Raw genomic sequence first — 14,524 nt, forward strand, 5'->3', positions numbered from 1 at the left:
ACTCATTCATGTGATGCAGACGACTACGGCAAAAGAAATGTGGGACGCACTGAAGAGCTACCATGAGCGATCCTCCCTTTCAAGTAAGATCCATGTCATGCCCCCAAATGTTTGCTACCAAGATGCCGGAAGGTGGAAACATAGATGAGCACTTGAAGGAGTTATCAACGTTGCGGCTCCGACTGATCGCATTGGGTGAGGAAATGAAGGATCCTTCTTTTGTTGCTTTGATGCTATCCAGCCTGCCAAGATCGTACGACGGTTTGATCGTTGCGTTGGAGAGTAGGCCGGATGCTGACCTTACAGTGGATTTCGTAAAGGGAAAACTGCTCGACGAAGGACGACGTCGTGCGGATGGTTCGGATGAGGAGAAGGCGCTACTGTCTGGCAGTGACAGGAACAAATGTGAAAAGAACAAACGAAAGCAGTGTCACTATTGTAAAAAGGATGGACACATCCGTAAAGAATGTCGTAAATTGATGGCCGATAAAAGAAACAACACATCCACAACTAAACAAAACGCAAATTGTGCAGTCAATAGCGAAGACTTGTGTCTGTTTACCGGAAAAACACCTGATAAACGACTGTGGTGTTTTGATTCAGGAGCAACTGCCCACATGACAAGCGATGCGTCCATTCTGGTAAATATTGATGAAACGAAAAGATCAACAATTAGTTTAGATAATGGACAGTCAATCAACTCGGCTGGTGTGGGAAACACAAAAATAGTTTCTGTAAACGGAAAAGGTACTCGTGTAAACGTGACACTGGGAAATGTGTATCATGTACCTTTGCTCACTACAAATTTGCTGTCAGTAAGCAAAATAACCGACTTAGGATTCGAAGTCGTTTTTGATAGCAAAGGCTGCCGTGTTGTGAAAGGAGAAAATGTTATGCTGGTTGGAGAACGTTCAGGTAACCTTTATAATCTAAAACATTTTTCTGAGCAAGTGCTGCTTACAGGAATAAAACACAGTGTTTCGTGTGTGCATTTATGGCACCGTCGACTTGGGCATCGGGACCTGAATGCTGTGATGAAAATCGTGAGCGACGAACTTGGCCATGGACTCAAGCTAGACCACTGTGACATGGAATCTGTGTGTGTGTCTTGCTGCCAAGGAAAAATGAGCCGGGGCTCATTTCCAAAGACGTCTACAAATCGAAGCACTGCTGTTGGGGAACTTGTTCACACCGATCTTGGAGGTCCCATGGAGGTTGCGACACCTCGTGGCAATCGTTTTTACGTCATGATGGTCGACGACTACAGTCGTTTTACGACGGTGTACCTGTTGCAGCATAAGTCGGACGCATCGGAAAAGATACGTGAATATTGTAACCTCATGAAGAATCAATTGGGATACTATCCAAAGAAGATTAGATCGGATGGCGGCGGTGAGTATTCGAATCTTTCACTGAAAAAATTTTTTGTAGATAACGGCATCGTTCATGAGCAATCGGCCCCATATTCACCGCAACAGAATGGTGTTGCTGAACGGAGAAACCGTTATGCAGTAGAATCCGTTCGTTGCATGCTGTCGGAATCTGAAATGGAAAAGAAATACTGGGGCGAAGCGATCAGCACGGCGGTTTATCTGCAGAATCTTTTGCCTTCATCAACAGTGAACTGTACACCTTTTGAACTATGGCATAAAAGAAACCGTCATATGCACATCTCCGCATCTTCGGATCGACGGCATACGTTCACATTCCACAGGAGAAAAGGCGAAAACTTGACATGAAATCTGAGAAACTAATTTTTGTAGGTTACGCCGATGGACGTAAAGCTTATCGTTTTTTGAATCCTATGACAGGTCGCATCAAGCAGGGATGCTAAGTTTTTGGAGCTTTGTAATTTCAAGGAAGCTGTCAAACAGGTACACACAGAATCTGGTGATAATTTTTATGTGCCGCTCGTTTTACCACCAACTACCGAAGAGAACAATGATTTGTTTTCAAGTTCACCACCGATATCAAATGAAAACTCAGAATCGGAGCCGTACGACAGTGCATCTGAAGGAGAAGATTACTCCAGTGATTCTCATGATGTTGAAGATGTAAGACGTTCTCAGCGCCCAACCAAAGGAATTCCTCCGGTTCGTTTGATAGAGGAAGCGAACATAATCGGAAATGCCCTTGAAGAAGAGCGTGAACCAAGGAGTTTTCACGAAGCCATTACATGCCCAAGCCGTTCGCAGTGGAAAGCTGCTATGTTAGATGAATTAAAATCTCACTCGGACAATGGAACGTGGGGTTTAGTCGAGATGCCATCAGACCGGAAGGCAGTGGGTTGCAGATGGGTATATAAAATAAAACGTGATTCGACTGGGCAACTGTTAAAATACAAGGCGCGACTTGTTGCTCAAGGATATTCACAGAAGTACGGTCAAGATTATGACGAGGTTTTTGCACCGGTTATGAGCTATACTACACTCCGTTTGTTGCTGGCTCTGGCTTCTCGAGACAATATGAAGCTCAAACATTTCGATGTAAAAACGGCTTACCTATATGGCGATCTTGATCAAGAGTTGTTCATGAAGCAGCCTCCTGGCTACGAAGAAAAAGACAAAGAACACTACGTGTGCAGACTAAACAAGAGCATATATGGGCTAAAACAGTCAGCACGTTGCTGGAATCACAAACTGGGTGGTATTCTCCAAGAAATAGGTTTCGAGCAAAGCAGCGCTGATCTTTGCCTATATATGAAAGGCGAAAGTACTAATAAAATATACTTGCTAGTATATGTTGACGACATCGTGGTTGGCGCAAAAGATGAGAAAATCATCGATGAAGTGTACGAAACACTGAAAAAGAAATTCGACATGATCAACCTAGGCGACCTAAATTATTTTTTGGGTATGGAAATCAAGTGCGAAGCAGGTAGATACAGCCTGTGTCTTAGCAGTTACATTGACCATGTGGTGGACAAGTTTGGCCTTCGTGATGCTAAAGGAGCAAGAACGCCTATGGATAGCGGGTACATGAAAGTTCAAGACAACAACGAAGCTCTATCCGATGGATCTAAGTACAGAAGTATTGTAGGTGTACTCCTTTATATCGCTGTCTGTGCGCGCCCAGATATCGCCGTTAGTGCAGCGATATTAGGTCGGAAGTTTGAAGCTCCAACGCAAGCGGACTACGTGGCAGCTAAACGTGTCATACGATGTCTAAAATCGACACGCGATTGGTGTTTGTTATACGAAAAAGCTGATAGCGGTTTAACCGGCTACACGGATGCTGACTGGGCTGGCGACACTAGTACCAGAAAATCCACATCTGGATTTGTATTCCTTTATGGAGGAGGAGCAATTTCATGGGCCAGCCGAAAGCAGACATGTGTGACTTTGTCATCAATGGAGGCAGAATACGTGGCTCTAAGCGAGGCAAGCCAAGAACTTGTCTGGCTGCGTGGTTTGCTAGAAGAGATGGACAATCCCCAAGATAAACCTACACGTATGTTAGAAGATAATCAGAGCTGCATAACGTTTGTAGGCTCTGAAAGAACCAGTCGTCGATCAAAACATATCTAAACAAGGGGACATTTTGTGAAGGATTTGTGTGACCGTGGAGTTTTGAAACTCGAATTTTGTCCAACAGAAGACATGGTAGCTGACATCCTCACAAAGCCTTTAGGAGCTACAAAGCAACGGAAGTTTTCAGGAATGTTAGGGCTATCGGAAAAACATGGCACTATCGATTGAGGAGGAGTGTTGAAACATCAACTGATTTTTGCCATAATGCTGATTGCCATAACAGAGCTGCCAACATCATCTGTTTGACAGATAAACAATGCGGTGTGACGCGCCTAAAGTGCGCATCATTTTCTTCTTCTTTTTTCTCTTCTCTTTGCTTTGAACTATCATCAGCGTTAAGACGTGAATAAACTCGATCCTATTATTTTGTATTGTGAACGCTCTGTAATTATTCATTTATTGTGCAAATACCTCTGCCCAACAAATTGGCCGTTTTAATAATAGCTGGCATTGCGAAAGAATTGGTTTAAAATTAACAGTCGTTAAAAATTAACCAGAGTCGTTTAAAATTGCTGGAATGTGGCATCGCGATCGCATTGAGTTCATTTGTTAATTTTAACGACTGGTCATATGCCGCCGTCAAACAAACGACTGTCAAGAGCGTATGCGATGCAAATTAAGAGAGCGGTACTTGTTCCGACGCAATGCGTTGCGATTTTGCCAAAATGTATGGGATTTGACAGACGCATGCGTTAACGACGCACGACGCAGCGTCAAAGTAGAAAAATTTCTATTTCGACGCACGTCGTGATGCGTCTGTCAAAATGGTTTAACCATACCGGGTGAAAATCGATATTTTTTCACGTTAAATTGTTTTGAGCGCAATTGGACGTGTAATTGAACTACTAAATAATTTTATTAACAAAACAATATAAATGTAGTGAAAGTAATTTCGAAATTGCTGCAAAACAGGTGTGTGCGGGTCAGTATGCAATATGCAATAAAAAAGCGAAAACATGATTTGCACTGTTTTGAGTAGAACTGGAAATGATTTTACAGTTGTAATTTCACATTATAATCACTTCAGAACCTATAAATAAGAGCTGTTTGTTTTATTGCTGTTTGTTGATGTTTTTCTTTGTAGGGGAATTTGGGGCAAGTGTGCCATACGGGGCAAGAGTGCCACCAAGCATTTTTCCTTAAAAACTTTAGTTTAATGATCAATTGTGTATACAGTTGGTTGCTTTCCAATGACAAGGTATACTGAGCCGAATTTCATATTGACCAATCGATATTTCGCATTGTTTTGAACTGATTTATATTGAGCTTCAAAATTGTGCAGAATATTATATTTTTTTCATCCAACCTAATAAGCTCTCAAAAATCATGCAAACAATCAACCGAGAAAATATTTACACCACCGTATAGCTGAGAAACGTGAAATTTTTTGTGGGGTTAGTTGAAAAAAACTTTCTTTTTGTCACTGAAATATTCAATTTCAAAAAAGTAACAACTTTTGGGGCAAAAGAGCCATCTCTATTTGGGGCAAGTGTGCCACCATCTTTCATAGGCGCGAGCTGTCAAAAATGTAAACATTGTTGTAGCGTTCAGTGGTATGGTCCGCTTTTACGAGCGGATTCTACTCCGGAAAAACAGACCAGCAACAACCCATATTGCGATACAGTTTGTGATGAAAAGGGGTTCATTGGTGACTCAAAGACATGTAGGAATACATACACTAGTGGTACAAACGTAATTATTTCCAACTATGTAAGAAATACGGTTATTTTAACCAGGTGGCCGTCTTGCCCCATACGAGTGGCACTCTTGCCCCATAGCCCAAAAAATAACGTCTTTTTGGACCCTTTTTAAAACGCTTCAAAAACTATGTTGTTTGTACTTTTTTCAAGCGAAATTCATTTATAAGTGAGGAAATACATGTAAAATGGTTATGAGATTGAAATCGGCTTTTGAATAACACGTTTTAGTGAGTTATAACTTGATATGCTTAAGGTGGCACACTTGCCCCAAATTCCGCTAAAATGTGTTGACATATGCATGCAGAACGCAGCGAACAGATACCAGCGTGCGTCACGCAATGCGTTGCGATACGCTGCGTCGAAACAAGTACCTAGCCCTAACAGTCGTTTAATTATACTGTTCGATTTTTTTCCCCGTGTTTGCCTATATGCAAAATCGAGCAGTAGTTAACTGTTTTGACGATCGTTTATTTTAACAGGAATGAACAACAAATGAATTCGGTTAAACCAAAATGAACTTTTAACGACTGTCAAAATGTGTTCATTTATTCGCGATGCCGGCTAATATTTAGTACAATTCGGAAGAGCACTCAATTAATTATACACTTACTGTTCAGTTCAATGTCGCGCCCAAAGTCCATATAATACAGAGGTCGATGCATAGCTCGATTTTGGTCCACCATTTTGAAAGCTTATTTTTGACAGTTAGATGAAAAAGCGTTCACAAACGATTCCAAACAACCATACACTTTTCAGGGCTAATTGTGCATTTTGTGCTCAAAGCTTAGTTTAACTATACATTTCTTTCTCATGAACGTGGCATGGAGTAGTTTTTTCAGTAATTCATCACTTAAAAAATGACCACAACCAAAAATCTGGCCTCTTAGCTTTGACCCTCTTGAACTGCACAAGTTTTCGTCGTAATTTAGTTTTCGTCGTAGTCAAGTCTGACAGCTGCCAACTTAGTGTGTTTACTGCTAACGCTCCGAATTTATCCACGATTTTACCCGTGTAATCGGTTTTCGTTCTAACTGATTCTAGTTTTGCTGAGTCCATAAGTGCAGTCCCCGCGATCCTAGTATTGCTTTCCTGACGATAACTACTGTGTTAACGATATTTTCGGCTTCTATTCGTGGCTCCTTCCACGTTCATCCGCAGCTTGCATCTAAAATGGAGGCCGTGTGTCATGCATGTTCTGATGCACTGGGCCCGGTTGAAGGCTCAATTACCTGCCTGTATTGTGAGGGTACTTACCATCTGGCGTGCACTAAAGTGCCCATATCAGTGATCGACGAAGTGAAAAGGATGCCTTCGCTGCACTGGAGTTGCATTGCGTGTACTAATGCGATTGGTAATCCGCCAAGCAAAGTGTTTAAGGGTACGGGTATGCAAGTTGGCTTTCAAGCCGCCCTCACAGCTGCCGTTGAAGCAATGAAGTCCAGCTTAGTCCCACCGGTAGTGCAAGAGATTCGGGATGGCTTTGCCGGATTCGCCGCGTCCCACTCAGCATCCTTCCAGCACAGCAACCAATTTCCCCCGGATGCACTTCCTAACGGAAAAAGACGGAGATTATTCCGCGAAGTAGTTGCATCCTCGGATACTATGTTTGTTGACAGTGCAGCAACCTCAAATATCACAAATACCAACAACACTCACCGGATCGATCGACCTTCACTACCACCTATTATAACAGGCACCAATACTACCTCAGCTCCTATACCAACTGTGTCACAAATACCAAAAACTGAATACCTGTGGCTGCACCTATCAAGACTGGCTGCATCCGTCACCACTGAACAAGTTATCTCGATGGTGAGTTCGCAGCCGGATCCCCGCTGTCCTTCGTAGCAAGGCGCTTAACGCAGCCTCTTGGCCGGCCAGGCTCGGTGTGCGTGAGTTCATCTCGCTCCCGCCGCGATCTCTTCAATCACGCACACATCACACGAACACTTACATATCACTACCGCAACAATCCCGCACTCAACATTCTCCGGTAGCGCCACAGCCCTGCACTCAGCTCTCACCGTTACCACAACAGTCTCGCATCCAACACAACAATCCTTACTCACCTGCACTTATCCGTGAACCTTCGCAGACACAAGCTGAAAACTCACCAACCTATATGAATCGCACTCTCACTTCACCTACTCTTCCGTCCACATCACGAGCAAAAACGCGTCAAACTACAATGGCTCAAATTTTTCCGAAGTAACCGCACCACAGCAGCGCAGTCATATGGTACTCACTCGGTCCGAGCAATCCCTTCGACAACACAGACACTCACCATACACTCACCATCTACGATAAGCTATGTCATTTCCAACATACCAGCTACTAACACTTCATTAAATCAAGCACCCAGCGATCAAGCGACGCGTATAACCGTGTTTTATCAAAATGTGCGTGGTCTGCGCTCTAAAGCCGATGAGTTCCGCTTATCGGTAATGGAGACTGAATACGATGTATTGGTGCTTACCGAAACCTGGCTTGATCCCTCTATTCCCACCGCTCTCTTGTTTGGTGATGAGTATCGTATTTACCGTTGCGACCGAGATACCACCAATAGCTCTCACTCTCGCGGGGGTGGTGTTCTAATTGCATGCAGTGTTTCCCTCTCGTCGTAAGCGAATCATGTGCTGTCCCAGACACTCGAGGTAACATGCATCTGCATTCAGCTAAGCAACCATCGTTTGTATATTGCTGCAGTCTATCTTCCACCAAATCACAGCACAGACGAGACGAAAATAAATGAATTGCTAAAATGGGTCAATGAAATTTGGGCCTCCTTAGGTCCGGATGATAGATTTTTACTCATCGGTGACTTTAATCAGCCTACTCTCTCTTGGTCACCTGCACCTGTCGAACAAGATACGGCTTTTAGTTTTTTTCGAGCCTCATACTCAATCAGCACGATGTGCCCAATTAATTGACGGATTGCACCTGAACGCTTTATATCAACTCAACAACAACAAAAACTATCTGAACAGAACTCTTGATCTGATTTATGCAAATTGGCCAGCTGCTTCAGCCTCATCGTCCATACGGACCTCTGATACCCCCCTACTACCGGTCGACTACCACCATCCACCATTGGAGTTCAATCTCAACATTGATACTCCTACCGCCCAACTACCATCTAATGTTGCGGAAAGGCGGCTCGATTTTAGTCGTATTAATTTGCCTAAGCTCGAGAGATTGTTTATGTTTATGTTTATGTTTATTTGTCTATCGATGGACAATAATGCCCTCTCGAACCATTTTAGCAATGTTTTACAATGAGTTCTTTACATTGGTTTACAATAACATAAAACATAAAAATGTGCACTATGGAACCAAATTTAACACAGAAACACGATCATTAAACTCAGTTGGCAAAATCCTCGGCTCAAAAGCGTCGCTGACTGCGTTGAAAGCACGGCACATAAGTATGAACGGGTCAGAGGAGCCAAATTGCGTTCTACGGTCGTCGAGGGCCAACATTGCCCGAGTCCGGAGCGGCCTGGCCGGAACGTACAGGTTGATGGCAGCCAGTAGTGACGGAGAGTCAATACGGCCGTCGAGAAGTCCCGTGATGAACGACAACCTGGCTTTTCGTATTCGCTCACTTAGGGTGGGTAGCCCGAGTAGTAAACACCTAGTCCGGTAATCGAGCCTTTGGTTCCATGAGCGAAGTGCAAATCGTGAAATTTTGCGCTGGATTGATTCCAATCGAGCTAACGGACGCGCTGCAGTTGGCCACCATACGATATTTGCATATTCCATCAACGACCGGATAAGTGAGCAATAGAGCGCCTTGGTGCAAGGTATATCGTTAAGCTCGCGAGTCATATTGATAACTAGTCCTAGCATTCTATTGCTGGTGGCTACTACGTGATCCAGCTGATCCTTAAATGATAGGTTTGTATCGAGCAAAACACCTAGATCCTTAACACATAGTTTTCGCACCAAGGACTGTCCATCAAGCGCATATTCATACAATGATGGGCAGCGAGAACGACTGAAAGTGATGACTTCACATTTATCTGTGCATAGGGATAAAGCATTACGGTTGCACCAACACTGGAACTCATGCAAGGAAGTTTGCAGTCGGGCGTGGTCTTCTGGTTCACGAATAACACGAAAAATTTTCGCGTCATCTGCGTACAGTAGATGATTATCAGCCGGAAGGATCAATGTCGCGTCGTTGATGAAAAGAAGGAACAGCAAAGGACCCAGGTTGCTGCCCTGCGGGACTCCAGAAGATGCATGTACTGGACTTGACATGTACGGGCCTAACTTCACAGAATATTGACGATCTGTAAGGTACGATCTAAGCCACATTATCATAGGGTTTGGGAGACCAAGTAAGTCGAGTTTCGCTAGCAAGATGGAGTGCGATACACTGTCGAATGCTGCCTTGATATCCGTATAAATAGCATCTAGTTGTAAACCGTTATCGATAGATTTATGGCATTTGCTAACAAATTCTAGTAGATTAGTCGTTGTAGATCGCCTGGGTACAAAACCATGTTGATTCACACTAATATAGTTGCAGGCCGAGGCCAACAATGGCTCGTAGATTAGCATTTCGAACACCTTTGCACACACGCTGAGTGAGGTTATGCCACGATAGTTTACAGCATCATTCTTACAGCCCTTCTTGTAGATGGGTGTCATCCAGGAAGATTTCCAAGTGGCAGGAAAGGTTCCACACCTCAGGGACTCCTTAAAAATCTTCATCAGCGAGGGAGCAAGCGCAGAAGCACACCACTTTAGGATAACGGCCGGTATACCATCTGGGCCAGGGGTATATGAGGATTTGACACGTTTGATGGCAGAGATGATCGTATCGACAGTGATGACTGGTAGCATAGGGAGCAGTGCACCAACAGGTGTGTTAGAGAGAGCATCGGCCACATCTTCTGGACCAGTAGTTTGAGAAGCGAAGTTGTCCTTGAAGCGCAAGGCAAACAATTTACACATTTCTGGCAGGGAACAGGCACTGTCACCGTCATAACGTATAATGCTTGGTAGCCCAGCAGATTTTCGTTTTTTGTCCATATAACTCCAAAAGCGCCTAGGGTACTTGCAGAGGGAACGTGCAGTTTGTTTCAAATAACTTCGGTGACAGGATCTATTGTATCGGCGATAGAGAGAATGAACTCTGTTGTAATAAAGACGTGACGTGCTGTTTCGTTCTGCTCGTTGATCAGAATAGGCTTTTCTTTTTTCTTTTTTTAATGCATTTAGTGTGCGATCAGCCCATGGTGGTCCACGACGAGGAATTTTAACAGGAGTGCATTCACATATAGCAGATCTCATGAACTCACAAAAAGCCTCTGTGGCATCGTCAATGGTTGAATAGTCCGAACAGTTAAAAGAATTGTCAAAAGATAAAATCAATCGCTCCAATTTTGGAAGGTCAACACGAGCATAATTCAGCCTTTTATCAGCATCAATGGCTGTAGCGATCGTAACTGGGGCTACGTTGTCCAAGTCAAAGTCAAGCGGAGGGTGGTGTTCGTCGATAGTAGTAAGGGGATAATCACAGACACGTATTGTAGAACATGTAGATGCAGCTGGCCAATTTGCGTAAATTAGGTCAAGTATTCGCCCCGATGAGTTAGTATTGGAGTTAAGCTGGTATAGTCCACTCTGATGCAAACCATCAACGAACTGGACACTGCGCGTGGAGCGTGCATGAGGCTCATAGAAATCAAAAGCAGCTCCATTTTCCTCTGATGCCGATGTCCACGATAGCGTAGACTGGTTGAAATCACCAATAAGCATGAACCTGTCTCTCGGACCAAGAGTAGTGCTGATATTAGTGATCTCACAATATGACGAATCTTTTGACTGCTCGAACTTTTTAACTCTTGACCATGCTGTCGATGATTTCTCTCAGTTTATACGGCACTTGACGAATGCGTCGCCGTCAAAAAGCCGCATCGAGGTCCGGCCTGGGGTGACCGCACACTACGTACATTGAAAAGAGCGAAACGTGCTGCATATCGTAACTCGCGTGATCGAAGGTGTCCCGCTTTGTGGGTTTACCACAATAGCGTCCACGCACTTTACCGACGTTATAACAGAATCTGCCACCGCAGGTACCTACGTAATATAGAAAAAAAGTTGCGCGTGCATCCTCAACACTTCTGGACCTACGCAAACAATAAGCGCAAATCTTCCGGTTTCCCAGGTTTGATCCGCTACAAGGGGAACCGAGCTTGCACACTCCCAGATATGTGCGAATTGTTTGCTATACGTTTTGAGGACACTTTTGTTTCTGAAAACATGCACCCCGAGGCTCTTCATGCTGCACTTACTAACACACCCGCAGATGCACTTCGTCCCATGTTTCCGGTCATTAATACCTCGTCAGTCACTCGCGCCATAGACCGCCTAAAGATGTCCTACACCGCCGGCCCTGATGGCATCCCGGCAGTGATCCTGAAAAAGTGCACTGCGTCGATTGCTCCGATACTAGTAAAAATCTTCGAGGAATCACTACGTTCATGCACCTTTCCTTACAGATCAACAACCACAAACATTATGCAATTCGTCAGTAGCTGCCATAAATCCATTGATGCTCGCCTTCAAGTAGATGTCATTTACACCGATTTAAAAGCCGCCTACGATAGGATATCTCACGTCATATTACTAGCAAAACTCGACAGACTTGGCCTCCCAGATTCCCTAGTTGCTTGGCTGAGATCATACGTAATGGGCCGCACTTATTCCGTTAGGATGGGGCTCCATTTATCTAGATCCCTCCGTGCTTCTTCTGGCGTCCCTCAAGGCAGCAATCTGGGACCTTTACTATTTGTCCTTTATATAAATGTTGTCTCCACGATCCTTCCTGCGGATAATCACCTGCTCTATGCGGACGACACCAAAATCTTTCGGCAAATCCAGGGACCAGACGACCATCGCATACTCCAGGCTTCACTAGAAGAATTCGATAACTGGTGCACGCGAAACTCCTTAACCATTTGTGTTGATAAATGTGTTACCATCACCATCAGCCGTTCGCGCACTCCAGTGCATTTCGACTACACGCTAAACGGGCAAACTTTACAGAGAGTCGATTGTGTCAAGGACTTGGGTGTTTTCGTCGACGCGAGACTCACGTTTGAGCAACACCTAGATCACGTTGTGACAAGATGCAGTCAATTGTTAGGTTTAGTCGTTAACATGACTCGCGTGCTCTCTGACCCAATCTGCACCAAAACTCTTTATTGTGCTCTTATTCGATCAGTGCTGGAGTATGGCAGCGTTGTGTGGGGGCCCTCCTCTACTCGGGGGGTTCGCGCTTGGAGTCCATCCAGCGTAGGGCTGCCCGTTTCACGCTCCGTTCGTGGGGCAGCAACAACGACTACACAACAAGGTGTTTGTTGCTCGGGTTACCCCAACTCGACGACCGAATACGAAATGCTAGCCTGGCTTTTATCGTTGGGCTTCTCAATGGTAGCATCGATTGTCCGGTTTTGCTCTCGTCGATACAGCTGTACGTGCCTGCAAGAACTCTCCGCCCTCGGGCGATGCTGGCCATCCCAGAGACAAAGACCGCCTTCGCCTCCCGAGACCCGTTTTTGCGTATATGTCTTGCTCTGAATGCGGAATCTGATGCGTATGAGCCCGGCATGACGATGGCAAATGTGTTGAGTCGCATTAATTTACTTCGCGCCTCTCGCCAGAATCTTTAGCGTCCTTGTAATTGTTATTGTTGTTATTATTGTGTTATTGTAAAGCCTGTGACTATTTGTATTATATTCCTATTGTACCCTTACTTATATCGAGAGGGCTTATGAGGTCCGTCGATCATTTAATAAATATACAAATATACAAATAAATTTTGGGCAGGATGAGGCAGCCTTCTGTCCACAACATGTACTTATCTAATATGTAAATTTCTATTCTAACTTAACTTTATAGGATAGAGGGGAGTATGCTACAAATAATATTTTGCAAGAAAGAAAATGCATCCAGAAGGACATTTTGTATAATGAGCTGTATTCCTCTGATTCGTTTACCACTTCAATATCAGTAGCTACACATACTAAAACAAAGACAGAGTTTAACTTTACAAATGAAGTAAATACTTTGTTTGTAGCTGCATCGTTGAATTCTGATTTTTTCGGATAGTTGTAAAACCAAGAACATCGGATTTTTAGTTTATTACCCCTTCTGAAGGCAGTACAGGACTTGGAAAAGTATTGGATGAATATTCAAAGACAAACAATATATGCTGCTTTTCATTACGAATTTGAGAAGTACTTTATTTCAATGTACCTGCTCTATCTAATTATTTAAATGCCTTTATTCATGTCTTTAGAAATGTGAACTAGACGTCAGGAGCTTGTAATAGCATCCATCTAAGTTGTGTATGTTATTTTTTTTAAACATTTGTACTACCTGTGAGTAACCGTGATGAGAATTACCTACAATTGTCCTATACAAAGCAGAAAATATTATCTTATTCAAAATTATTATGTGTTTTTCATATATTATGGAACATTACAGTATATTTTAAAATGGTTCATACTATTAGAAACAATAAATCAAAGAAGAAAAACACACAACATTAATAAATCTAAGCAAAGATCCCTTAAAACACCATTTTATGTAGCGCCACCTAGTGGTATGGATGCAAACTACATATAAAATGTTATTTAATATCATAACACTTTACTACAAACGTTAAAAACTAACAATTTCTGCAAAAATAATTTTATCCCGAAATTTGTTCTAAACTGCCCATTGTGGACTGGGGCGCACGAGGGCTTGCACGCCATGCAAGTTCACAGTCCCAGAGCCCTCGCATCAAGGAGCTTGTGAGCCTAGACAATTTTTTGTTCCTTCCCACCCAAGTGACATTTGCTCGAAATTGTTTTCCCATATCTGCTCGATTAGTACTCGATACGCCTGAAATTGTGGATTTGTGTCTGATCAAATGTGTTGAAAGCGCTAAAATTTGGTGAGTTCGTAAATTAGACTTGCTTCTATCGATTGACGATGCCGTCGAGCTCATTTTACACACATAGCTTAGATTTTTGATGAAAAACAAAAGCCAATTTTGTGTGACGTTATTTTATAAAAAATCAATATTATTTAAGTATAAAATGGCTACCTGACCAATTATAACGATAGGAAACATCATTTTCGAGCGAATCTAGAAGAAAACAACGAAAAAGCCGCATCACAGTTGATTTTAAAGGCCTTTTTCTAAATTCCCTTAAACTGGTGCAGTTTAAGGGAAGTTTAAGGCTCCAGTTTAAGGGAATTTGCTCGAATTCCCGATTATTCGTGCTCGAA

This window comes from Anopheles arabiensis, chromosome 2 (genome assembly GCF_016920715.1).
Source record: "Anopheles arabiensis isolate DONGOLA chromosome 2, AaraD3, whole genome shotgun sequence".
NCBI lineage: Eukaryota > Metazoa > Arthropoda > Insecta > Diptera > Culicidae > Anopheles > Anopheles arabiensis.